This window comes from Amblyomma americanum, chromosome 5 (assembly GCF_052857255.1).
Source record: "Amblyomma americanum isolate KBUSLIRL-KWMA chromosome 5, ASM5285725v1, whole genome shotgun sequence".
NCBI classification, from domain to species: domain Eukaryota; kingdom Metazoa; phylum Arthropoda; class Arachnida; order Ixodida; family Ixodidae; genus Amblyomma; species Amblyomma americanum.
In genome coordinates, this window is record NC_135501.1 from 44,116,496 (window position 1) to 44,142,112 (window position 25,617).

General features: G+C 46.0%; 1 pseudogene; it reads left to right on the top strand.

The window, feature by feature from the left end:
* LOC144133812 (uncharacterized) overlaps nt 1-7,961 on the top strand; it is an 81,053-nt pseudogene extending 73,092 nt beyond the window's left edge.
* The last annotated feature ends 17,656 nt before the right edge of the window (nt 7,962-25,617 follow it).

Genomic DNA, 25,617 nt, shown 5'->3' on the forward strand with positions numbered 1-25,617 from the left:
GTATCTTGGCGTACACATTACCAATGACCTTTCATAGAAAACGCATATCGAACACGTAACAATGGTAATCACAAGCTTGGTCTCTTTCGCCGTAACTTTTCGCTTGCTCCGGTTAGATTAAAAGTACTTCTGTACAAAACGGTTGTCCGATCTAAAGTAGAATATGCGTCATATGTATAGGACCCTAACATCAAGTCACTGATTAATGCTTTCGAATCTGTTCAGAACCTTTCAGCCCGTTTTATCTTGACTAACTACTCTTGTTCGTCTAGCGTCACACTCATAAAGCATACTGTAGACCTTCCCGATCTTTCTCTGCGGCGTGATCTTTCTAGACTTTTCTGTTTCCACAAAATATATTGCAGAAATGAATCGCTAAAACAGTCTCTTCACTGCTCTAAGTTACGTATCATGCCGTATTGATCACCAATTCAAAGTGAGTGTGCCAAGTTGCAGAACTAATCAGTCCTTTCCTTCTTTCCTGCCCAAGAGCAGCTCAGAGTGGAACCACCTGCCCGCCGGCATCGTCTCCATCCCAGAACCAGAAGCATTCTTCTTCTTCTCCTCAAGTAATATGGAAGCATTCAAATCTGCGCTTCTTCATCTTTGCTAAAAAATCTCCCTTTGTATTTGGTTTTGATTAATTACTACTCCTATCTGTAACGCCCCAACGGCCCTGATAGTAACAAAATAAATAAAAAAATTTGACTCACCGTGGCCAGACCATTGGGCAGACATTTTCACAGAGGCACTGACCTGATAATACCAGCATATCATAGTCCCAAATCAACTTGGAGAATTCCACTAGAACGACTTGCACGCATGTACACTAAAGCGTCTTGATTCCATGAAATCACCATTCTTTCCGGTGGCTTGTGAAATGCGATAATAAAAATTTTGAATTACTCAAAAACTAAACATCGCCTCACTATCGTTACTTTATTCTCTAAAAGATTAAAAAAGCAGAAGTAATTTCCAGGGCTTTGGCAGCGCAAGCTACTATATAAAGGGGATAAAAATGGTCCGTTAGCGGCATTACGTGAACTTGCGTTCTAACCATTAATATGGAGATCGTTGACCGATAATAGGAGAGCCTAACAAGCACTGAACAAATCACTACTCTTGCTTCGTTGTTGAAGGTAGACCCGCCAGATATATGGTTGTGTCAATAAAGCACAGTAGCGAGTAAAATAAAATACACAGCGTTGATATTAATTATCTAGCTCGGGACATCATAGTCAGACTGAATACCGACTACGAAAGTAGAACAACTAGGACCATCATCATCAGTTTGAGTGAATTTGCCGGGAACGGTGCGACTAAAATTACTACCTCACCAGCATTAATCCGCCAAACTTATGCAACAGTTACAGTGTGGCAGTACTAATTTGTGAGGTAATATTATGCAGGCTAACAAATATGCCTGTGAGTGAAATGAGGAAAGCATATCGAGTTTACGAGACCGAAATAATAACAAGTTTCTAGAGAACCATCAAGGTAACGTGTTATTTAGGAATCAGCTTATGATAATAAAACGGTTACTGAAATTGAGAGTAAGAGGTGTGCCCCGGCGAGGCATATAATTCAAAGAACACGTAAATGACTGTAAGAAAGGTTGCCGAATTGCGCTTCAAAGAGAGCGAAACGCAGCTGGTTTAGGAGAAAACCAGGTGGCTAAATGCGGTGAAAATATTTGCTAGAATAAATTGGTTACTGGAAGACCAGCACGAGTAAAGTAAACCCCGCAAATATTTTCTCTCAAAGCCTTAAGTAGCCTGTGCTGCCTCCTTGCTGTGATTGATAAATAGCGGTATGTTATTACAAAAAAAAATTTCGCTTACAAACGCACAGAAGGTGTATGCTATCATTAGCGCAGTGCTGAGCACTCATACAATGAGGTGCCAAGAAGGGCACGGAATCCAGAGGGGTGCAGCGCCTAAGAAGGGGGGTTTTCTCTTCACACATTGTGCAGGAGCCGAAGCGAAGACCATGAATACGACGGCCGTCTTCTTGCGTCCTGAGTAATGGAGTCCAGCACAAGTACCCTGCTGTTTGAGGCGGACCAATCTCAAATCTCAATGACCTGTCTCTAATAATCAATGACATCGTGCGGTGCAGCATTATGTCGTTATTGTTATTCTTGCCTTAGTGACATGGCACATACCCACGACAGGTTACGGGGGGTTCGATAAGAAGAGCCCAAAGAGGAGAAAAACTGGCCTGAAGCGAATGGATGTGCCTTGGGTGATATATCATATTAAAGAGGAAAGAACAAAATAAAGGGAGAGAAGAACAAAGAATTCAATGCATGAAAATTCCGAAAACATCTTTTCAATGCGGAATTTTTGGATACAATCAGCAAAGGAATCTGCCGGTAGCTGTTATGTAATTGTGGAGGTGTTCGCAAACTTGCAATGCAAACCCTCTGGCGCTCGCACCGAAGGAGAGGAGAAGCGGGACCGCCAAAGTGAGTCCCAAATTTTAATGCAAATTTCTTGATGCGTCCTTCTCTGATGTGCAGACCTCCGGCAAGAGAGTTGGAAATGCTCTGTTCCAACTTCTTCACAAGCCGCCAAAAAGGTTTTTGGGACTGACCCCACATCAACATAAGTAAAAATTTAAGCGGGAGATCCTGCACCGCATGAGAGTCATCGCTACCTCATAGCGTGGGGAGTTGCACGCACGAGCCTTTCATGGGTAAATGAGATGTTTGTAGTCAAAGGTAGAGCGCAAGGGATGGCTGCACGTGGCGGTTATGAACTGATAACGGTGAAAACGAGACATTCCAAAAAGAATAAGAGTAGGGACGCTGCAGGCGACAGGCTAATTGAGAGCTGATTTTGCAAGAAGTCTGCTGCATCAGTTTGTAAAATACCGCACTGACGTGGAATCCAAACGAAGCGCACTATTTCACTCATCATGGAATCAAAAACTTTAGTGAGTGGCTCTAAAACCTTTCCCGTGTTGACTCCAGCGCCAACAAAACAGAGAGAAAAATCTGAGAACAATATCACCTGTGTAATATTTCTGAAAATTTTCAAAGCAGCCAGCCCAAGAGCCATAAAATCTGCCAGAGATATGGGTGTGCAATCCGGGACTCGAACTGAAAAGCTCGGAGAGAGACTGAAACAATACCGACCGTTGCCTCCTAGGCAGCCCCAGGCATATCTGTAGCAATCACAGTGTGGTGGGGGAAATGGTCAATGTGAATAATGAGGTGGCCAGTTAGTGCCATGGCAGGCAGATGCTTCGCATTAGGCGGGGAAAAATATTCATAAAAATATTCACAGGGGACGTAACGTAAACAAATGTGCATGCAAAATTGAGATCCACACTAATGTTTGGTAAGAAGTTGAGAGTAAAAACAACCTGAGGGAGGCGGAACCTTGGCCAAATGAGAAGGTAGCAAGAGGACTGGATGGGACAGATGTAGCCACACCAGGTGCCGACTCCAATGCCCGCAATAAAGCCCTGACAGTTAAGAGATGGAAACGGGAGTTAAAATTTGGAATACGAGCCTCCAGGTTGAAAACTGCAATGGAAACTGATTGAGGAACACGTAGGCAGAGCCGCAGTGCGCGTCTTTCTATCAGCAGCAACGGATGAATCCGTGTACTCACCCATTCTAGCAGTCTTCTTCGTCTCCCTATGTGCTGCGTAGCGAAGAGGACGATTAATAGCATGGGTCAGTATACAGCATCATGCGGCACCGTTGGATGCCATTGATTTTTGTATCCTGGAAGGAAAAACATCTTTCCTGGAAGGGCAGTTAAAGGCTTGTTGATTTTAATAAAGTTTTCATTCATTCATTCATTTATTCAATCATCGTTCGTTCGTTCGTTCGTTCGTGCTTTCGTTATTTAGTTCGTTCGTTTGTTCGTTCGTTCGTTCGTTTGTCGATTCACTCTTCTTCTTTTCTTCTTCCAGCATAAAAATATTTAATCACTGATACGGCTTCGACTCATAGCTGCAAAATTTCGAATTTTTCGCCAACGTTTTTTCTTTGAATAAAAGAGTGAGAGACAAATTTGAATAATTTTATATGGCGCGCTGAAGAGCTTGAAATAAAAATAAAAACCTTAGCAGTCGGACGCAGATAAACCGGCATGCAGGATCAATCAATGCCAATGCAATTTATTGTCATCTGCACCATCCAAAGTATTTTGTCGAATGGGCTTTTAGAGTCCCAAAATTGCTGATCGAGCAAGCGGTAAAAAATTAGGGTGCACTTTAAACGAAGTAAAGGTGGTTTATGGTCTATGGGAGCTTAGCGTGCCAGAGCCGCTAAGGCTATGAGGGATGCCGTAGTGAAGGTAACCGAAAACTTCGACCACGCGGGGTTCTTTAACTTGCACTGAGATCGCATAGTGCACAGATGAAAACTGGCAGGGTTTTAACGTATATAAACCAGGTAGACGTGTGTTTTGCCTGATTGGCAGATGGCTTCGCTATAATGGCTCGTCGGCAATGCTGGCGACAATATTAGGCTCAGGTCACGGTGTAAGAGTAGGCTAGGTGAGCGAACGGCAAGGGAGAGGCGCCGCTCCGTGCCGGGAGGATAGTGCAGTAGTTAGCCGGCAGTACAAGAGAGGGCGCACCAAACTGTGGCCCGCTATAGGGAGTTTCCATGCACACGTGTGCCCATCATATTACCCGCGTAGCGGCTGTTACGCGCCTTTTCCCGTCCGGATATCGCTTTTGTGTGGGTCGTGTTTATTGCTAATGCACTGGTGACACGGGGAAGTGCTTCGCGCCGTTTTGTAAGACAGGCTACAAGTCTTGTGGGGAAAAGTTATCACTTTTCAAGCCACCGAATGACGACGCCAGGTTGGAGGCATGGAGAAGACCAATCCCGCGCAAAGATCGCGTGCTGCAGCGGACGGACCGTGTGTGTGAGAAACATTTTGCTCATTTTATTCTAAAAACGTGGTCCTCCGAAATAGATGGTCACGTTCTGATGTCAGGGAATAGAAGAGCCGGCTTAACAAAGGACGCTATGCCTTCAATTTTCGAAGGAGCACCGAGTTACCTTTCCAAGAAGATCACGTCCACGAAAAAGAGTGAAGCGGATGGGTAAACCTGCGGCAACTTCTCTGCGTCCCCCGAATTACACCAGCATATCTGAGGGCTCATCACATGCTGCGGAAGTGTCCAAGACCGCAGCCACAAGCCACGAAGAGGAAAACAGCGATGGCACTGAAGCTCTAAACCACTCTTCATTCGACGACTTGTTCGACCTCACAGCGAACATGTGCTTACCAAGGTCATCGTTGGCAGTACATCGGATCGACGAAGAGGGGACCAAAGACGTTCTGGTCATTGATGCTCGCATAGTGTACGGTGACGGAAGCTGCTGTATATTTAATAAGAAGTCTTTGCACGTAAACTCAGATATGGCGGTCCAAGCCTACATTTTCGACAGGCCAGTCGACTGCACAGCAATAGAAATCAGTCCGTCTGTCTCAACAACATCTGATCTTGAGAGCATGGTAATAACGTTTGACAATGCGAACGTTTGCTGCGGCGGACCAAGTTTAAAAAGCTTTCCGTCTGTGCGGCCAGAATGTGCTTATGTGAACAACGAAAAAAAGTGGAGATATAACAAATGCCCGTTATTATCGCCTGCAGGTGGCATATGTCGGCCATGCAGTGGCCTCCACAAAACGTTGCAATTGCATGCTGATCGCCAAATGGCAAGGGCAAAACAAAAAGTACCGCTTCAACGGATAAGGCTTTCTGCTGTGATCAAAGGTGTACCGTCTGCCCAACTTCAAAGAATCAACGCATTGCGCCATGCAAAGGCCACTGTACTGTGGTCTCGAGCACGACTTTTAGCACGAAACAAATTGCTTATGAATCAGCTGAAAAACTGTCAGCAATAATTCGCAAAAGTGAAAGAGGAAGGGCTCGCAGAGAAGCTAGAAAGTTTTGATTTACCTGCAGCGCAGTTGCTTCTTGTAAAGGAGTGCATTGCTGCAGCTAAATGCACGACGAAGCAGAACAGAAGGTACACTGACGACTGGCTGCTGCTGTGCCTTTTTCTAAACATCCGAAGCCCCGCGGCATACTCTTTTCTGCGCAGCAATGCCATATTACCTCTGCCATGCGTTTCCACTATCAGGAAGTACATCAGCTTAGTGGGGCTAAAGTGTGGTTTTGACGAAGCGTTTTTTAAGGCCCTTAAAATGAAAGTTTCCCCGAAACCAGCATTTCAACGAAGAGGGATCCTCATTCTTGACGAGATTCAAGTTAGAAAGGAGATCACGGTGAACTCACGAACAATGACATATGCCGGGCTTGTTGACTTTGGTGCGAAGAACAGCCAAAGCAATGAGCCGGCTGATCACGGGCTCGTTTTCGCCTTCGCACCGTTCGGAGAAAAATACTTGCAGCCAGTGGCTGTGTTTGCCTCCAAGGGACCTACGAAAGGGACGCTCCTAGCACAGCTACTGCTTCAGTGCATTGTACACTTAGAAGAAGCGGGCCTTTTAGTAGATGGTGTTGTTTTTGATGGCGCCTCTACTAATAGAGCAATGTGGAGACACTTGGAATCAGCGGTGCTCTGGGGCATGTTGTAAATGCCTTTGATCATCCACTGGATACATCGCGAAAGGTGCATGTCCTCGCAGACGCACCTCATCTCTTCAAGTATATACGCAATCGTCTGTATGACAAAAAGTGTTGAAGAAAGGTGGAAAGTTCATTAAATGGTCTTGCTACGACGCCCTGTTTGTAGCAGACACCAAAAACGCAACTGAGCTGAGAGTATGCCCAAAATTGACGTACAACCATGTTAATCCTTCCAACATGCTTAAAATGAGAGTGAAATTGGCAACCCAAATTTTCAGCAATTCCGTAGCAAAAGGAATTTTGTTTTACGAACGTAGAGGAGCACCTCGGCTGTTTAATGTCAAACCGACCGTCGAGTTCACAATCTTTATGAACAACTTATTTCACGCCCTGAACCGGCGCTTTCCAGGAGCAGGTCTGACTCTAGACTGCAATGATCTTAAAGTTCTTGAGAGTGCCTCTGATTGGCTTGAAGAATGTGAGGAAGAAGTTGCAAAAGGAGAAATTCCTCAAGATCTCTTCCTAAGCCGGTCAACTGCGGAAGGATTAGGGGGACGCTCAAATCTGCTCGTGAGCTGTCAATCTACCTGTTGAAAAAGTGCGATTTCAGGTATGTGCTGACCGGAAAAATGAATCAAGACCCGTTGGAATGTTTTTTTGGTGTTATTCGACAAGCGGGTGGCCAAAACGAACATCCAACTTTCCCAACGTTCTTGCAACTGTACCGTATGCTGTCGCTTTACTCCCTCCTGAAGCCACCGCGGTTTGGTAACTGTTCAGCTTCTGAGAAAGAACAGTACGGCGTTGTGACTTTGGCTGACTTTAAGAACGCATATAAAAGCTCAGCATCGAAGGAACTGAACAAGCTGGACCAGCTGAAAGAGCGGCTCGACGGCCGAATCGATGAAGGGAGCTGGGAGTGCGATGAAGTGTTTGTGTGTGATGATAACGATGCAAGTGTTGTTGAGTGTATAATTTATTATGTTACAGGGTTTGTATCCAGGAAAATTTTCAATCAGACCTCCTACACTACGTGCAAGAAAGCACTGGAGGGCCAGAAAGGCTTGTCAAAGGTGCCCGAAGCTGAGCTCGTTAATTGGAAAACAAGGGGCAGACTCACGCACCCTAACATGCACCTCTATCAGCTTTTTATGGAAGCTGAAAAATTTTTCTCTAAATACGCGAATCTGGCAGACGCCTACGATAAAACAATTGATGCTGTACTAGAGAACTTTACTTTCACTTTCCCTTGTACTATCCACAGGGAGGACATTCTAGCCAAGCTACTCCATTATTATATAAGCCTTCGTATGCGTCAGTACTGCCGTCAGTTGAAACGCAAGCACGTTGAAAAAGGCCAGGACTTGCGTAAAATGTCCAAACTTGGGTGACCACAAGCAGCCAAGCTGAGTGTACTGTTTGTTATTTTGATTGTATACACAACAGTGGAATTTAGGTGTTCCGTGCGTAATCCAGTTTTGCAGTGACTAATTTTTGCTTCATGTGTGAAATAAACACATTAGGTTCTACCTGGGTTTTCAATTTTTCTGGGCTACGGAAAACACCCACTTTCATCCTCACAGAAATCGCATGCAGTTCTCGCGTAACAGAACTACGGCATGCGTTCAGCCGCTTTCACACACAGACGATGATTCACAGTATAACAAACGCCTAAAAAATCTGCTGATGACCGCAAGTTTTCCTGGAGCTGCATGCGGAGACGCTGTGCTAAAGCCACGAACGGCGCCGCTACGGGCACAAGTTGGAAGCGCCATCTGTCGAGCGAGAAGGAAGCACAATAGTATAGTCCGAGGGCTGGCGGCGGCGTTCGCTCACCTAAGCTATGTCTTTCACCGTGGCTCAGGTCAAGCTCTCATCGAGGTTAAGCTGATGTGATCTGCTCGCACTACAGATGGAAGTTGACAAAGACGACGATGTGCAATGCACAGCTCGAATGAGTTACAATTGAACACGGGGCGTGATAGGTGGCGGAAATTAGCAGTGTTTTCGAGCTATGCAAAGTGAAGTTAATTTGTTCGCGCCGCCGCGGGCTCCAGCCCGCTCGTAGCAATATTAATATAGTTAAGGTCTCCAATGGCTCAGCTTTTGCAGCTTTGGTCTTCAAGTAGACCTTTCGCTCTGAAAACTATGCACCTTTCTGAGAACGTATTACACTTTATAGGATGAAATTTCTTCTAGCGTCTGCAGATGAGCAAAAATTTACACCCTCCTTAAGTTTTTCGTGTTTTCAACTCACTGTGGTGGCGAAAAAGGTGACTGACTGAAGCTGGCGATTTCGGCTGCGCCGGAAGAAAACCTGCGTAATACGAGTGATACCTGTGAGACCGCTGTGTACTTGTGAATTTCCTGCACTTTACAGACGATTGTAGTATGCAGTTAGATTAAAAGTAAAAAAATGTTACGAACAAAGGAATCAAATCAAATCGAATCGAATTTATTTTCAACATTGGTACAATGTTGATGGCTTCCCTGACAGAGAGCTGCGAACACAGCTCCACAAGTTCAGGGGGCAATTTTGGCAGCAGCAACTTCACATACACACTACAATGCTTAATATACAAGTGAAAGTTGCAATAGAATACATACAACGACGTTGCTTTCTCAATTCAATTAAATTCAGTTGTTCTCCAGTTATACATTGGAATGGTCTCCGGGCTAAAAGGTCCGACTGGGTCTTGACTCAGTCCTGGATATGTTTACAGAGCAGCGACAGCCAGTATATACTGATAAATGCTATACAAAGTGTATATATATATATATATATATATATATATATATATATATATATATATATATATATATATATATATATATATATATATATATATATATATATATATATATATATATATATATATATATATATATATATATATATATCAGTCACCGAAACGAAGGTGCATAGGGGAATGTTTCTATTTTTTTTAATATCTAGTGCCAATCAATTTTTTAAAGATTTATTATAAAGCAGCAGAAAAAACAACGATGCCGCCGGTGGGATCTGAACCCACGACCTCCGAATATCGCGTCCGGTGCTCTTACCAACTGAGCCACGGCGACGGCTGTCCAATCTGCTGCTTTCGTGGGTATTTATGTTTTGCGTGTAAGCGAACCTTGAGAGTGTTCACCAGCGCCACCCTCGTCCATGGACGAGGGTGGCGCTTCACTTCAGTCTTTCACTTCATTTGCCTTCTCTGCTAATATATATATATATATATATATATATATATATATATATATATATATATATATATATATATATATATATATATATATATATATATATATATAAAGTACATACATAAATACAAAGCACACAAAAGACGACATATATACACAGTTATTAAACACAAAATGCGAAGCAGAAGGCAATTACAATTTACTGAAGTATTCGTGTAGCTTTTTGCACGGAAAGTTATTCATATCTTTATTGGCGATTTAGTACAACAGGGTAGACTGTGCTTTAGGACTGAAATTTAAAATCGGTGCGAAAATGAAGAATGAGCCAAAGGTCAGTGTTACGGGTAGCAACATTGCGTTCATGGGCGTGTCAATGAAGGTGCACGTTCCGAGAAAGATTAGGACTCTTTTGTGGAAAAGAGAAATGAATTTAAGATGCCATACTGATAAAAGTAATGAATTATGGGTAAGTGTCCTACTAATGGTACCTACACGCCGTGATGAGTTCAGTTTGCTTTTCAGAATTTTCAATTTTCACTTGTGTGGGCATGCCTTATTCTGAAAAAAAACCATATAGCTCACACTTGTGGCCTCTTCCCGTATCTTTACACATGAGTCTTTGGTTTATACTGCGTATGAATAATTTGCTGATATTTTAATCCAACCGTTAATAACAAAGTAAACGTTTCACCTCCATTTCAAAGTATTGTAGAAGATGCCTTCTTTTTTATTTCCTGAATTCTCCTTCCTCATTTACCAGTTCTGGTTAATCTAGATATCTGCTCCTTCTTTTAGGAGACCCACCGGAATTTCAGCCCGGGATGCTCCTTATGAAAAGAGAGCCTGGTAAGTATTTGCGGACTATTAAGGAAGGACTGATATTGAAATGTATCAAAGCGTTGAGAAGAGCACAGAAGCATTTGGCAGAGCAGGATGGCCAATTTCTCATTTATTATCAAAGCCGCTTTTAAAAGTGTGCGCAAGGACACTTTTCATAAAGTCTGGATAGGATAGCTGTTTTAATGCGCTTGCGTATCTCCGAATGAAAATTTGCGCACGACCATCAGTCAGTTAGTTTCTGAAGGTCCTTTATCAGTACACACAAAACAGGAGATGGGGCTTCCCGCAGCAACTACATCTTGGTACTGCTTGCTGTGCTTAGAGCCCTCATCATAAAAGCACTACATAAAAATGCCCTGCAGCGGCCATGATAATACCGCAAAGAATAACGGAAGAAAAAAGTTTTGCCCGATAAGTACGCGCTGGTTTTGATCTACAGATGGATAAGAAATATAATATTTGTGCAGAGTAGCGCTAGCACCTCTTTTGTTTAGCAGTTTTTTCTTATCGTTAAAGGTTACCCAAAAGTGGTGGCCATTATACGCTGGGATATCAGAAATTAACGACGCCCTAGCCTCTCTTTCTTCATCTTGCGGATGTGTCGACTAGCGCTACACAGTTAGCACAAACGCCGGAAGCACGCAAAACACTCTGCTAGCAATAGGTCTTAAACCATCAGTATTGCTGATCTGATAGGTGGGGCCCACGAGAAGTTTAGGGATTGACAAGGTCGAGGTCCTCTGCGAGAAGGGTAACATAACGCTGAGTGCGGCCCAACAACAGGCTCCGCTCATATTGCTTTTTATCCTGCCGGATGGATTCCATTTCTGTGCAGCTTGACTGCGACAGGAAACCCATGCATACAATATCTTACGAGCAATACAGGAAACGTGCACATGAGTCAGTCACAATGAAGAATAGACATATACAATACGAAAAACAAAACACATCCCGCATATCTTTCGGAGAATTGGAAAAATGAACAAAAATATTGTCACACATATTGCCGCCAGCTGTCCCCGGGCGGCGCCTTGAGGAAAAAGAAGTGAGACGCGCGTGCTCTTTGAAGCTGGGACACTGCTTGATTCCTTGCTGCCTTTTTGATTCTGCAACACATTTGTGATATTTTGTGGTGGAGGTGCTGGGCGAATCGCTCTGTAATATGTCACACATCCCTCCGAACACCAAGGACCCCAGACCCATCCCTGTCGACACGCCAGTGCACCGGGTCGCCAGCCGAAATTTTGGACTGGCCCCGGAGCATGGGCTATTGGAGACAACCTCGCCGCCAGGTCGACTGCCTCCTGTGCTCAGGTCATTCGACTTTCCCTCGGCGCCTACCTCTCAACCGGTAATGAAAGGCGCACGTACTACACCCTCTAGAATCCACAGCTTCCAATGTCCTTTCACGGGACTCAACTGGAGGTCGTGGAAGATTGGCTCCTCCAGTTTGAACGTGTCGCCGCATTTAACCAATAGGATGACGCCGCCAAGCTGAGGAACATTTTCTTCAGCTTGGAGGACGGTGCTCGTACGTGGTATGAAAACCGTGAGGACACTCTTTCTTCATGGCATGAGTTTCGACGTCAACTACTTGCCGCGTATGTCAGCGCTGATTGTCGGAAGCGAGCTTAACGAGCCTTGCAGTCCCGTAATTAAATGCCCATCGAGACGGTTACCATGTACGTCAAAGACATGACGCGGCTCTTCCGACGGGCTGACCCTGCCATGTCGGAAGCCAAAAAGATGCTTCACCTAATCATCATCATCATCATCAGCCTTACTACACCCACTGCAAGGCAAAGGCCTCTCCCATGTCTTTCCAATTAACCCTATCCTTTGCCAGCTGCATCCACCCTTTGCCTGCAAACTTCTTATCTCATCCGCCCACCTACCTTCTGCCGCCCCCTGCTGCGCTTACTTTCTCTTGGAATCCACTCCGTTAGTCTTAAGGACCAGCGGTTATCTTGCCTTCGCATTACATGCCCCGCCCAAGCCCATTTCTTTCTCTTGATTTCGACTAGGATGTCATTAACCCGTGTTTGTTCCCTCACCCACTCTGCCCGCTTCCGGTCTCTTAACGTTACACCTATCATTTTTCTTTCCATGGCCCGCTGCGTTTCCTTAACCTAAGCTGAACCGTTAGCTTCCACGTGTCTGCCCCGTAGGTGAGTACCGGTAAGATTATGCTGTTGTACACTTTCCTCTTGAGGGAAATTGGCAAACTGCCACTCATGATCTGCGAGAATTTGCCATATGCGCTCCACCCCATTCTTATCCTTCTAGTTATCTCCCTCTCATGATCCGGATCAGCTGTCACTACCTGCCCTAAGTAGACGTATTCCGTCACAACTTCTAGGCTCTCACTGCCAATTGTGAACTTTTGTTCCTTTGCTAGGCTGTTCAACATTACCTAGGTTTTCTGCATGTTAATTTTTGCACCCATCGATCGGCTCTGCCTGTCTAACTCATTGATCATGATTTACAGTTCACCCCCTGAGTGACTCAGCAAGGCAATGTCATCAGGAAATCGCAGATTATTTAGGTATTCTTCATTTATTCTTATTCCCAACTCTTCTCAATTCAGGCCTCAAATTACCTCCTCTAAACATCCGGTGAACAGCATTGGCGAGATCGTGTCTCCTTGCCTGACGCCCTTCCTTATTGGAATTTTATTGCTGACTTTATGGATTACTATAGTAGCTGTGCAGTTACTATATATATTTTCCAGTATTTTGACATAAGGCTCTTCTACCCCCTGATTACCCCCTGCGTCACCTAACGCGTGGTTTTAAAGAACAGCTTTTCGCCGGCCTCGTGCGCAGCCCCCCCTCCCCCGCCCCCCAACACTGTTGCCGAGTTTCTAGCGGAGGCAGTCACGGTGGAGCAGGTCCTCCGGCAGCGTTCCACCGCGTACGACCTGCCAGTCCTTGCTGCTTCTCTTACGGAGTTCCTATCGGTTTTCAGCACCAATACCGACTTTCTCCTTGACATCATCCGCGCTGATGTCCGTGAGGAGCTAAATAAGATTTTTTAAACGTCGCAGCCAGCGGCCAGCTCCTTTATGAGCGTTATCCGCAAAGAGGTGCAGCAAGCGCTCAGGCCTCCATTACTACACGCCGAACCACAGCCTACACAAGCAGACTACTGCCGCCCTACATATGTTGAAGCTCTGCGACGCTCTACCCCAAATCTAGCGGCATTCCCACTGCCCAAACAGACAGAGTACTGCCGCCCGACCTACGCGGATGCGCTGCGACGCCCTGCCCCAAATCCAGCGGCCGTTTTTCCCAACCATCATGACGTCCTGCTACCCTCCGTGCAGCCAGGGCAGCACCGCATCCCGAGTGATCGAGAATCCCTGCGCAGAGCGGAAGTCTGGCGTGGCCCTGACCGCTGGCGTTTGTGCTTCCACTGTGTGGAGCCCGGTCACCTGTTCCGCCGGTGCCCATATCGAGAGCTTGGCCTGCACTTTTTTTTCTCCGATACGCCAAGGCACCGGTTTGGCCAACGGCCCCGCGAGATTGAAGAGTACCTGACCCCGCAACCACAGTGGTCCATGGCGCGGCGTCAATCCCGATTACCGTCACCTCGCCGTCCATTGTATTCACCGAATGCGCAGAATTCCTTGCGAGCGACGGCGGACCGCTCGTCCAGCCCTCTCCAGGAAAACTGAGGACAGCGACCTCCGGGGACGTGGTCGCTGGATGTCGACGCTGTACAGACCCCCTGACGATGCAGACGACGCAGATATCTGATGATAGAGCTTTGACGACGTCGACGACAACAGCTGACCTAAAGGACCGCTTCTTCCTTGACATACCCGTGCTTCTCGATGGTCACAGCATTAGCTCGTTGGTGGACACAGGAGCGGAGTTTTCAATTATCAGTGGCAAGTTGGAAGCGCTTCTAAAGAAAGTTACAACTCCTTGCTCTGACGTGCAAACCCGGACTGCGACGGACCATATCATTACTCCTCTGGGACAGTGCACGGCTAGGGTCCAGATCAGCGACTCGACGTTCATAGTTAGCTTCCTGGTGCTCCGCGACTTTTCTCGTGACCTGATTTTGGGCGTAGGTTTTCTCCGTCAGAATGGTGCTGTTATTACCTGCGGCACAGAATCGTTACGTTTTCGACAGCGAAAGCCCACGACATCTCCGACGTTCGGCAACGCAGCTCCGCCCTTCGTATTTTCACTGAATGTTTCATGATTCCGCCGCGCTCCAGTGTTTTTGCAAGCGTCGAATGTCATGTTATGCTACGTGATGGACCTGCAGTCGCTGAGGACAACCTTTCCTTGCTGCTGACACATGGCATTTGCGCGGCCCGAAGTGTTGTCCACCTCAGTAACGGTCGGTCGGAACTCCTTATTAACATTTTCCGAGCTACTGCCGTCGCGTGGGCCAACCAATTGGCCGATGTTACTTAAGCTTTCCGTCCGAGGCCATGGACCATCCGGACACGTCCCTGGATTGCATCGTTATTATCTACGGGCTCTCAGCGACTCAACAGAGCGACCTCTGCGCCCTACTGCTCCAGTACAAAACCTGCTTCGCATCCTCCTCGAAAGTGCGGCAAACGACGATCACGAAGCATGGGATCATCACTCTGATGACACTCGCCCCATGCGACCGCAGCCGTACCGCATTTCCCCGAAGGAACGCGACGCTATCTAAACGCAGGTGAAGGAGATGCTTACAGACGACATTATTCAGCCCTCTAAGAGCGCGTGTTTGTCGCCCTTAGTGCTTGTTAAGAAGAAGGGTGAGACACAGCGCATTTGCGTGAATTACCGTAACATGGCCGCCATAACGAAAAAGGACGTCTACCCGCTGCCCCGCATCGACGACTCGCTCGACAGACTTCGCCGCGCCAAGTATTTTTCTTCGGTCGACCTATAGACCTGATATCTCATCCTGTCTTCGGGCATGATTTTGATATTAGCTACGCAATTTCTCCCACAGCGAGCAAGTGGCTTGGGGCCCTACATAGTCCGTAACGCTTTAGGCGAAATGCATATATAGTTATTTGTAACTGCATGCAACTCGCAGGTGCCTAGCCGGTATCATTAAAATGCTTACTTTATTCCTTCCCCTCCAGTAATAGAATTACACGAAGAATCCAGTGAGTATTGCTCCACCTTATTCGAGAATTGCCGTTCTCTGTAATCGGATTTTTGAACGTCGAGTAACCGTTGTTACACCACTAAACATGGAAGCCAAGAGTCCTTAGCATCGATCGAGATGATACGAATTCTATTTCTCTTTAGTGGATTAAGCCCTTGCAGGGGTTCATAAACACCAGCATTCCGATATCCCGATCGTCAAACTGTGCCACATTACATAGTCGAACAATTTTTTCGAGTACGAGGGACCTGGTTGTATGACGTTCGGAACCCTCACCCTCCTGATTCTGCATTTCAGCCATAAAAGAAACAAGTATTTTCAATGCAGCGACATATCGCTACCGCCGGACACCGCACGTACAAGGAACATGTTTGTAGTCACTACATACCGGCTTGGAATACCTCTCAGAGCCTAGAAGGCTACCAGTGCCATTAGCGAGGCGTACAAAGGTCGCACACCGCTAAACGTACAGCTGGGGGCTAGTGGAAAAGAGGATCAAAGATGCAAGGCCGATAGCACGGCGGACTCAGGCAGCTTCGCCGAAGTTATGGCTTTCCGCGAGCCAAACGCTCCAGACTGTCGACAAGGGGCACACTAACCTTGTTTGGATATTGCCGCCTTTGTGAATTGTATATACGTGTCAGATTTGTGTTTAAAAAACTCATAGTCTCCTCTGCGTTTACCGTAGCCCTACATGGGACGGCTGTGCGGCGTTCTTGGCAAAGAGCGTGGCGGTCGACGTGACTTCTGTATTTAGGTATGACTTGTGCAGGTGAGTTAACTTAGTTCCGGATTAACGGCAGCAGAAGAACGTCGTCTTCTGCCTGCTGTTCCTGGCACTCGTGGGACTCTCAACATTCTTCCTGGTTGAATTGTTCAACAGAGGTGAGAATCACCTCGAGAACCTTTGAACGAAGACGAAATGTGCGGAGGCGATAGACAGAACGTAAAGCAAATGGACATACTATACCGTGTGAATATACCACTGGCGTGAAGAACCAATCAGATATGAGGGAACAATCATTGTCCTTTCCTAAACAAAAATATGCAGGTTGTCGTTGAGGCAAGCGCTGTCTTTAAGAGCGCTAAATAATTTAAAATTCTCTTCATACGCCCTATCCTGCAACCAAAAATGTCGCTCGCGTGTATTTAAACATGCGGTCTTTCTCAAAACTAACTCATCAACGGTATTCGCTTCTCAGCCGTATTGCAGAACACTTTCGGCATCCCTTTCGTCAACAGGTAGGACTGGAACGCTAAGGCGGCCTTTTTTTGTCAGGTCTGTCACTGCTTCAATGCCAGACTTGCGCGACGGATCTCTGTGCAAGCCACTGATTCGATCTCAAATATTCGAGACTGTGAGAAGCAATACTACTTACGTTTAGAATGGTCAAAAAAGCGATCACATACCATCACCAGTGCAGCAAGCACATCAGAGTAAACTCTTTCATAAAGTTGGCGCCAACTGTTGAACTAGTGGCTGATACCCCAAGAGCTAGCTAGAACACAGGTTCATAAATTAGGTATTTAAATTTTGCTTTGCGTGAGCATCCACAGCCATACTTGGCTACTCGAAAAGAGACAAATCGACTATAATCGAATGCAGCTCAGTCACAAATCAGCAAGCACCCTTCAAAGGAAGCACTCCAGCCAATGGCTCGACCGACTGTCACGATGTCGCGGTTAATTCAGTTTAACACAAACCACTTATGACGCCACTGAAAGGCAGAATGCATTTGCTGGAGGGCCTGATTTTAGGAGTGTGTTCGCCTTCGTGTTTGAGTTGTGCGCTACTAAAGTATTCAAAAGTCGCCGCTTCCGCCCGCAAAAGAAAAAAAAGAAACCTAGCCCACCGTAATTTATATCTCGTCAACGGATGTAACTTGGCGCACTGCTTTGCTCTGCACCGGTGGCGGTGTTTATCGAACTCGCGACCGCTTACTACTGACTGGACGGGTAGCGTGTTCAGAGTTCTCCATAACGGCATCTAGAGACTGTTGGTCGCAGCACCACTTTATCGGAAGCAAAAACTTCACAAATTCTGAAGCAATAGTTCCTTCTCTTGGTCAGGTGGGTTGTTGCTTCAGAGACCAATTTAATGCTACTATTTAAGTTTAAATATCACCTCACAGCAGTGAACAAGCACTTTATATAAGCTGAGACACGTCATAAAATTACACGGCTTCGCATGTCCCGTGAACGCTCCGGAGAAAGGGAAGCATTGCAAATCCTCCGCCCCATCACCAAATCACATTTTGACTTTCTCTGTCTACTGTATGTGACGCTGCTGTCGATATCGGCAGTTCCGTGGTTTCCAGCCTCCTGAGTTTTTAAAGGCTTAGCAGCTGTGTAACAGATCTTTACGCCTCGCCGTAACTCACAAAGTGTGGAAATAGTTTGTATCTCTTAGAATAGAACTATGGGCTTAGCGAGGCTCCTAAATTTGGATTCACTATTGTAAAAACCCATGTCGTCAAAATTTTCAAGGAGCTTGACACTCCCATTACGTGCACTGTATATATCCGTGCATCATTTCGCGTCTTCTTGGCCTGCGTTGTCCACTGTGGGAGAGACAGTTACAGCGCCTTTCTTTTCATCACAACCTCAACATCCCACCACTTGGATCACGAGAGGACAGAGTTATCATTTTCGACAGTTAATGTCGGCAGCCGCGCATTCCCCAGTTCTGGCCATTACAGCCAGCTGGGGCAAAACGACTCAATGTAGTCGGAAAAGGAGGTGCAGCCGGTGATGCCAACTGCAACAGCCCCTATCATGTCTCGCGGTTTCATGACGCGGCCACACACGTTGTGGCTGGAAATACCTATTTCTTTGTAATATCACGAGTGCAGAAGAACAAGACTTTCTGTGGCTGACAATTGTAAACGCAAGCCTGCAAGAGCAGCTAATTTCTTTACATAATAACGTAATCGTTTATTCGACAGCACATCGTTTATTCAGGAAGCGCAGTTGAAGAAATTTACACGTCCTTGATCATGCAGAAGCATTGACGTGGAGGAAACGATAGGGCTCCCTCGTCCATAAGTGTGAACATGTCAGCGTCTATTTCTTTGACCTAAGCTAGAGTGAAACTTTAATCTCTGAAAAAGACGGCTAAGTGTGTCAGACCTGAAACCTGGGAGAAAGAGGGCGAAATCCGTTTATTACACATAATATCCACTCTTGCATGTTGACACCTTCACTGCATGGATGAAAACAAGAAGCGCCGTCCTCCAGTTGGGCCTCATGAATGGAGCAAGGGCGGTCACCTAACAAATTCGGAAAAGAACCAGGAAGTGATGATGCAGGAAAATAAACTCGCGATTTATGACGGCTTTAAATGTGCAAAATCAGTATATCGCCTAGGGCCGCAATAGGGCACTTAGAGCTTGTGTAGAAAGTGACTCGATTTTTCTTTGTGGTACTGTCTTTACAACTTAAGACGGCCGTCGACATATGAGTGGCCTCGCGTGTAAGTGAGAGGTTGTTGTCTGTCGCTAAAGTCCAGCCAAATGTGCGCTCATGAGGTGAGGCGCAGCAGGCTCGCAATTAATAGTGCTCGCTATTGCACGCTTCCACGCAGTTTTTTGACTTTACCCTTCCACGGATCACCTTGCAGAGCCCTAAGCCACTCGACCTCCATCTGTATGACCACCTCAGCAGATGCGTGCCAGAGACAGACATGGGAGAGCATCCGCATGGGTTTTGTAGTGGCCAACAAGCCATGCCTTCTTAGTGGCGTCGGAAAGCTCCCCGCCCCCCAACATGCAAAAAAGCATGTACAGTGTGTAAGCTATTCTGTGCAGTGCTGTCTGCACCGATCGTTACAGAACTTCTTGCGGCGCATTGTGAGTTCTGCGTCTGTGGCTACGGGTTTTCTTGTAACTGTTTCCGCTTCTCTGTGCACACTGCATAGTTTACGTTTTGTATACCCGTACTGATTGTTTCACAGCACAATCGTAATTAAGGTGTAAAGGCCCTGCCAGCGTGCACTCCGCTTTTTCCCTTGCACCCAGTGTCAGGGTCATCTGCCGGACATGATAGAATCAAATACATCTGCTCGAAGACAAGAGTGCGATTCACGTGTATTATTTCGACTATTCTGTTTAATATATTGCCAAGCTCATCGCCTCATTATGGATGACTGCTGCTCGACTCCAAAGGTTTGCTTCAGATTTAAAGCCGCACACCCATTCCTTCAGGGGCGAGTGTCACGATTCGCCATAGAGTGCCAACTTGGAGGCGATTTTGTAAAGCGTCGAAAAAATTTAACACATTGTGAAGAAAGGCACTTTAGGACAAAACCTCGTGCTAATGTCTGCAATTAGTTTTGAACTGTCCCCCGGCACAGCCACCCAACCCCAGCAAACTTTGCAACCTTAACTTCGCACTTTACTCTACGGCGCACTAGGCTCTGTTTTCTTTGTTTTATGACTATGTACGCATATGACCCTTTTCTCAATGTAACTAGGAGGCTTCGTTAACACCTCAATGACAGTCACAGAAAGCTGCCTACATGTGCAAATAATATGCGGGAAGCAATCAGCTTAGTAATTCGCAAAGCACCTGCTGTGTGCACTCCAACGTGGATGGATGGATGGATAAATAAGGCTGAACCCTTTAAATCGGGGTTCAAAATAAGGAGCGCCCCCAAGCACACATCTGCAACACAGCGGCGAAAACGAAAAACACAAGCCGCGCAGCACCACCCGTGCTTCTTCAGAAGACGACCGATAAGTGGCTCAGCGATCTTGAGACCAATGGCTTTGTCACTCACCTCCTCGCTGGGAACAACGCGGGAAGATTTTTTCCGCTTGAGCCTAAACCACCTCAACTGCAAGGAAGGGTAAGTTAAATAAAAAGTTGCGGCTTCCGATTTGTGCTTCCTATTTCAAAAGCGCACGGCTGGCTACAACCTCCCGCAAGCTGCGGAGTAACAGCAGCTGGTAGCCGGGCACTCTGTGCCAAAGCGGGCACCGGTGAAAGGCGCCTCGACTGTTCGGTGAAGCCAGATCTTCATCGAATAGTCTCACCTTGTATGTAATACGAAATACTGTACATCTGCCATAACCTGGTTGTGTAAGGCGGAACGCACCTTGCTGCCTCACGTTAAAATACCGCACTTCTGTGCTACGGCAAGAGAAAGAAGAGTGCAAGAAAGCGGTAGAGGATTGATAGGCGAAATTGATAGGACATCAAAGAAGAATTGATAGGAGGTCAGAAATCACACGTGCTTAACGGTGACGTCACTGAGAGTGACACAAGGAATAATGCACCTTTAACGAGCAAAGTACTGTGCTACTCAGCATTGTCGAAGTGAGCTTTCTCGTGCCATATTTTGCTTATCTTCCCATTTGGAAGCCGCCAGACAGGAAGGCAAAGAGGCAGAAGAAGAAGATAGGAATGTGGCGAACCAAATTAGCCTAATAACGGACTTGATTTTTTTTCTAGTTTCTTAGGCACTTATTGAAGCGCCGCCCAGAAAAACGCATATCAAACGGAATTAGGTATTTGTAGTTGGTGGCTCATTCTCAAGCATGCAAGAAGTGTGTTGCATCGTTTCATCGAGCACAGGCGCGATATGGCAACAAAGACGAGACGCCTCGAGAAGAGACTGACGTGAAAATCACAAATTGAATTAGTAAACCTTAGCGATGTTTCGCAGATGTGTAGCGCTTTTTGAAGGCGGTGCATTTTTCATTCTCATTTTTGTTATTTCGTGTAGCCTATTGTAATTCTTAAATATTCCTCTTTCCTTTCTCATCTAAAGGGAAGGTTTTGGGTATAAAGCTGTAGTTGAGAGAGAGCGCCCGCCCAGGGCATTACTTTCTTACATTCTTCCTCCCCACGGTTTGCCACTATGAGAAGTTGCCAACTCGCACAACTAACTGTATTGCTAAGCATCTTGGCCTAGTATCTGAATAGCGACTGGCCAAACTAGCTCTTGAGGAGGGCCAACACAGGAATATTCGTTCTAAATAGAGGTGATGCAGGTAAATGTTGTAGCGGCGATGAATTCGGGCGTTTTCTTGGACATCAGGAAGTATGCGGGGTTCGGCAACGCGAGGAGAACATTGAAAAGATCAAATACAATCTCGAAATTAAGTAGAAAATATAGTGCCGTGAACAATAACCAGGGACGAAAAGCGAGATGATTACGACACACTAATCTAATATAATCTAAGCGTGAAAAATGATTGCGATGGTTTTTAGCGAACCATTTTTGCGGTGAACAGTGTACCGACCACCTCGAATAAATGTTTCAATGTTGGCATACATATTCTAGTCATAAATCTCAATTATTTGGTGATATAAGTATACCTGACCATTCCTCTTTTTCTCTACATATCTTGTCTCGAAGCTTGATAGCAGTGTGCGGCCACAGGCGCGCACTACCGCCTATGAGGAAGAAGACAAGGTGTGGACGACTTTGACTGAGCACGGGTTCTTATTCTTGCAGACTGCCTTTCAGTTCTAATCTCTCTCCAAAAGTTGGGAAAATCTTTATTGAATCGTTTGATTAGGATTTTTGTTCCGCGCACAGTGCGTGAGATCCACTTTGTCTGGGTACCTAGGCATTCGGGCGTCTATTTTAACGAGGTGGCTTATTTAGTGGCAAGGTCAGCTCTCAGCGCTCCTGTAATCTATCCCGTCCCTCAGCTCATTCTGTTAGAAATTTCACGTTTCCAGCGTTTCCAACATATTTCAGCCAACCTGAGTGATCCATTGCTCAATACCGTGGATTTTAGCCACTTAAAGTTCCAATAGAATATCCGGTGATGTAAATCAAGGCTTTTTGAGGTTTCAATGACGCTTCTGCGATGCAGAATCCCTCACTTTAATTTGTACTCATGCAGGTTCGCTGCGACAAACCTTTGTATATCATGTGGGCAAGTTGAAGCAATAGATCATTTTCTCCTGTCTTGCCTGTGGTTCGCAGTTCAGAGAATGCAGCATTTGGAGGTCCCTCTTTCGAGGTTAAGACTCCCACTGTCTCTTCTAGTTATCCTTGCGTTCGGTGCGAGCGCGAAGGGATTACCGTTAAGCAGTGTCTGCGGCTACTTTAATGATTACATAAGTGCAACTGATCGATTACGTTGTTAGCTGTATACAAAATTTTGTCGCATGTCCGAAAATGCTTGATTCCATGTCTGGTAATTCATATTTCTTTAATTCATTTGACTGTTCCAATATTTATATTGATTTCGTCTTCTCACGCCTATTTTTCCCCGCGGAAATACCTCTCTGGGATTATCTACTAAACCTTGGTCAATCCCCCAAGGAGAAGAAGAAGAAGACTGAGGTGAAGAAGAAGATTATTAGAAGAGCATTGGAAGATGAGGATGGTGATGAAGTGATGCAAGGGAAAGAGAAGAAGAAGACGGACGTGCTGACGTGTTCTTGCTGGCCGCTGCTGTTTTCTGCATCTTCTGGTGGTTCCGGCTTGTTCATCCTTGGTGAGCCCGTTCTACGTTGGGGGGTTTTGGCCAAGGCGTAGTTTAAGACGCAGTTCATGTGAACCTGAGAATGCGTTTTGCTGAGAGATGTCGTTGACTTCCCCAGGTGGAGGGTCGGCAGCTTGGTTTGCCAGCTTGCCAGCCCAAAGCCTGCCACTTGAGTCCTTTCACAAAAATGGCATTGATGCGGTTCCCGTGGCTATCGTCCCAATCGGTAAGGGTGTGATCAAAATGAAAACCCCCAAACTATTTCAACAGCAGCTAAGATCATTGACTTCCCAATACCTGCAGATCTCTGAGGTGCGTCCATATGGCCGTCGAGGAATTGTGTGCAAGTCCTCGGACATCGCTTGTGTTGCAGACTTGCTAAGTGCAAAAATTTCAGCTCGCTGCCGGTGAAAGCATTCATTCCCGAACAGCTTGCATGTGTCAAGGGTACCGTAAGAGGTGTCGACCCAGCATCATCCCCGCAAGAAATTCTACAGGAATTTCAGGATGCAGGCGTTGGGGTCCTTTCAGTCTACCGCTGCAGTAGAGAGGTAAACGGCTCACGTGTTGCTACTGAGTCTGTAATAACAACTTTTGCTAGCTCTTCCTGCCCTGCTGAACTTAAAATCTGGCCGATTGTATACCGTGTGGACCCTCTAGAACCCCGCCCTCTTCAATGCACCAACTGTTGGCGGTTCGGGCATAGTGGCAAAGCATGCAAGTCGGAGACCCGCTGCCGTTTATGTGGAAAAGGTCATTCTGCTGATCACTGCACCTCAGAGCAGCCTAATTGTTGCCTCTGCAGCAACAGTCACTCAGCTGATGATGCCAACTGCGCAAAACGTAGTGAAGAGCGTAGCTTGTTGGACATTATCAAAGAGAAGCGGTGCTCAAGAGCCGATGCTTACGCTGTTCTTAACAGGAAAAAAGATTCATATGCTAGTCGTGTGCGCGCTTCTGTTGGGGACATTGAGTCCAACTTGACTGCCTCAATTGTGACCACAGTCGAAAAAGCTCTTAATAATGTGGTTGAGCGAATACTAAACACTTTCTCTGAGGCGTTGGCTCAGTTTGTTGCAGTTCAGTCTGCGTCACCATCAACACCCGTCCTGGCAGCAACGTCTGCATCTGTTTCAGCTTCTGCAGCTAGTGCTAGCCACTCTACATCAACTTCTGATGCTCCCCAGGTCCCACCTAACATCTCTGTTCCTAGCAGTGAATGTCGTAGTGACATCTGCACAACAGATGTCGAAATGTTGTAACCTACGCAGAAGCTCCGTGCTTCCTCATCACCATCTAATTCTAGTTCTCCACAGATGAAAGCTAAAAAGGGACCACCCAAACTTCATCCCCATGTTGATATCCTTAAAGAGGCAGTTTCGGCCTCTTCAACTGGTCAATAATCATGGCAGGTATCAGTATTACAATGGAATTGCCGTTCCGTCTTGTCTTCTCTTCCAGATATAGACATTCTTATTCACAAGCATAAGCCTGATATTGTACTTTTACAAGAAACGTGGTTATCACCGTATAAATCATTTTCAATGAGATACTTTCGAGTTTTCCGTCAGATCGAAATGTTGGCAGGGGAGGTGGCTTGGTAACCATGCTATCTAAAAATTTGTCATCAGGCATCTATCTCTAAGAAAATTGTTCTCCCTGACTGTGAGCTTTTAGCGATCAAAATTTCATTTCCGCATTGTGCTGATATTACAATTGCTAATGTCTATTTTCCTTCTGGTGTACACAGGACAAACTGTTTAGACAGCTTGGTGACTGGCACAAACAGTGCAGTCATCGCAGGAGATTTTAGTTCTCACCATAGTGACTGGGGAAGTCGTACTGATTCCTGCGGCCAGCTTCTCTGGTCGTGGCTGTCTGCAAATGCTGTACGCTGCTGCAATTCTAGAGAAATAACCTTTATGCGAGGGGTTGCTCGCTCAGCCATTGACTTCACATTATCAGCAGGTAGGCTAGATGTGACTGATTGGTCGACAGAGGATTCGGGTACTTCTAGTGATCACTTTCCTTTAACTTTCACTATCCGGTTATCTCCTCTTAAAGCTAGTTGTGTAACCCCTAAATTTGTCAACTACAAAATTTATAAAAATCTGAGGTCCGCCTAACTTGCCTCTATAGTTAATACAAGCCGGGATGACAGAGCTCAGCAGACGGTTTCATTTTTGCAAAATGCAATAGACCACTCAATATTCGCTGTGCCCGCAGCAGCCTCTACTAAACAGCCGTCTCCTTGGTGGACAGAAGAATGTGAGAAGGCCTATCGTCGCAGAAAAGCGGCCTGGAAGAGGCTGTCCTGCAACCAGAGTCCGGCTAATTGGTTAAATTACAAATTCTTCTCCGCATCTTTCAAAAGAACACTTGCAAAAGCCAAGGAGGAGTACAACCAAAATTTAAACACATATCTTTCAAATCC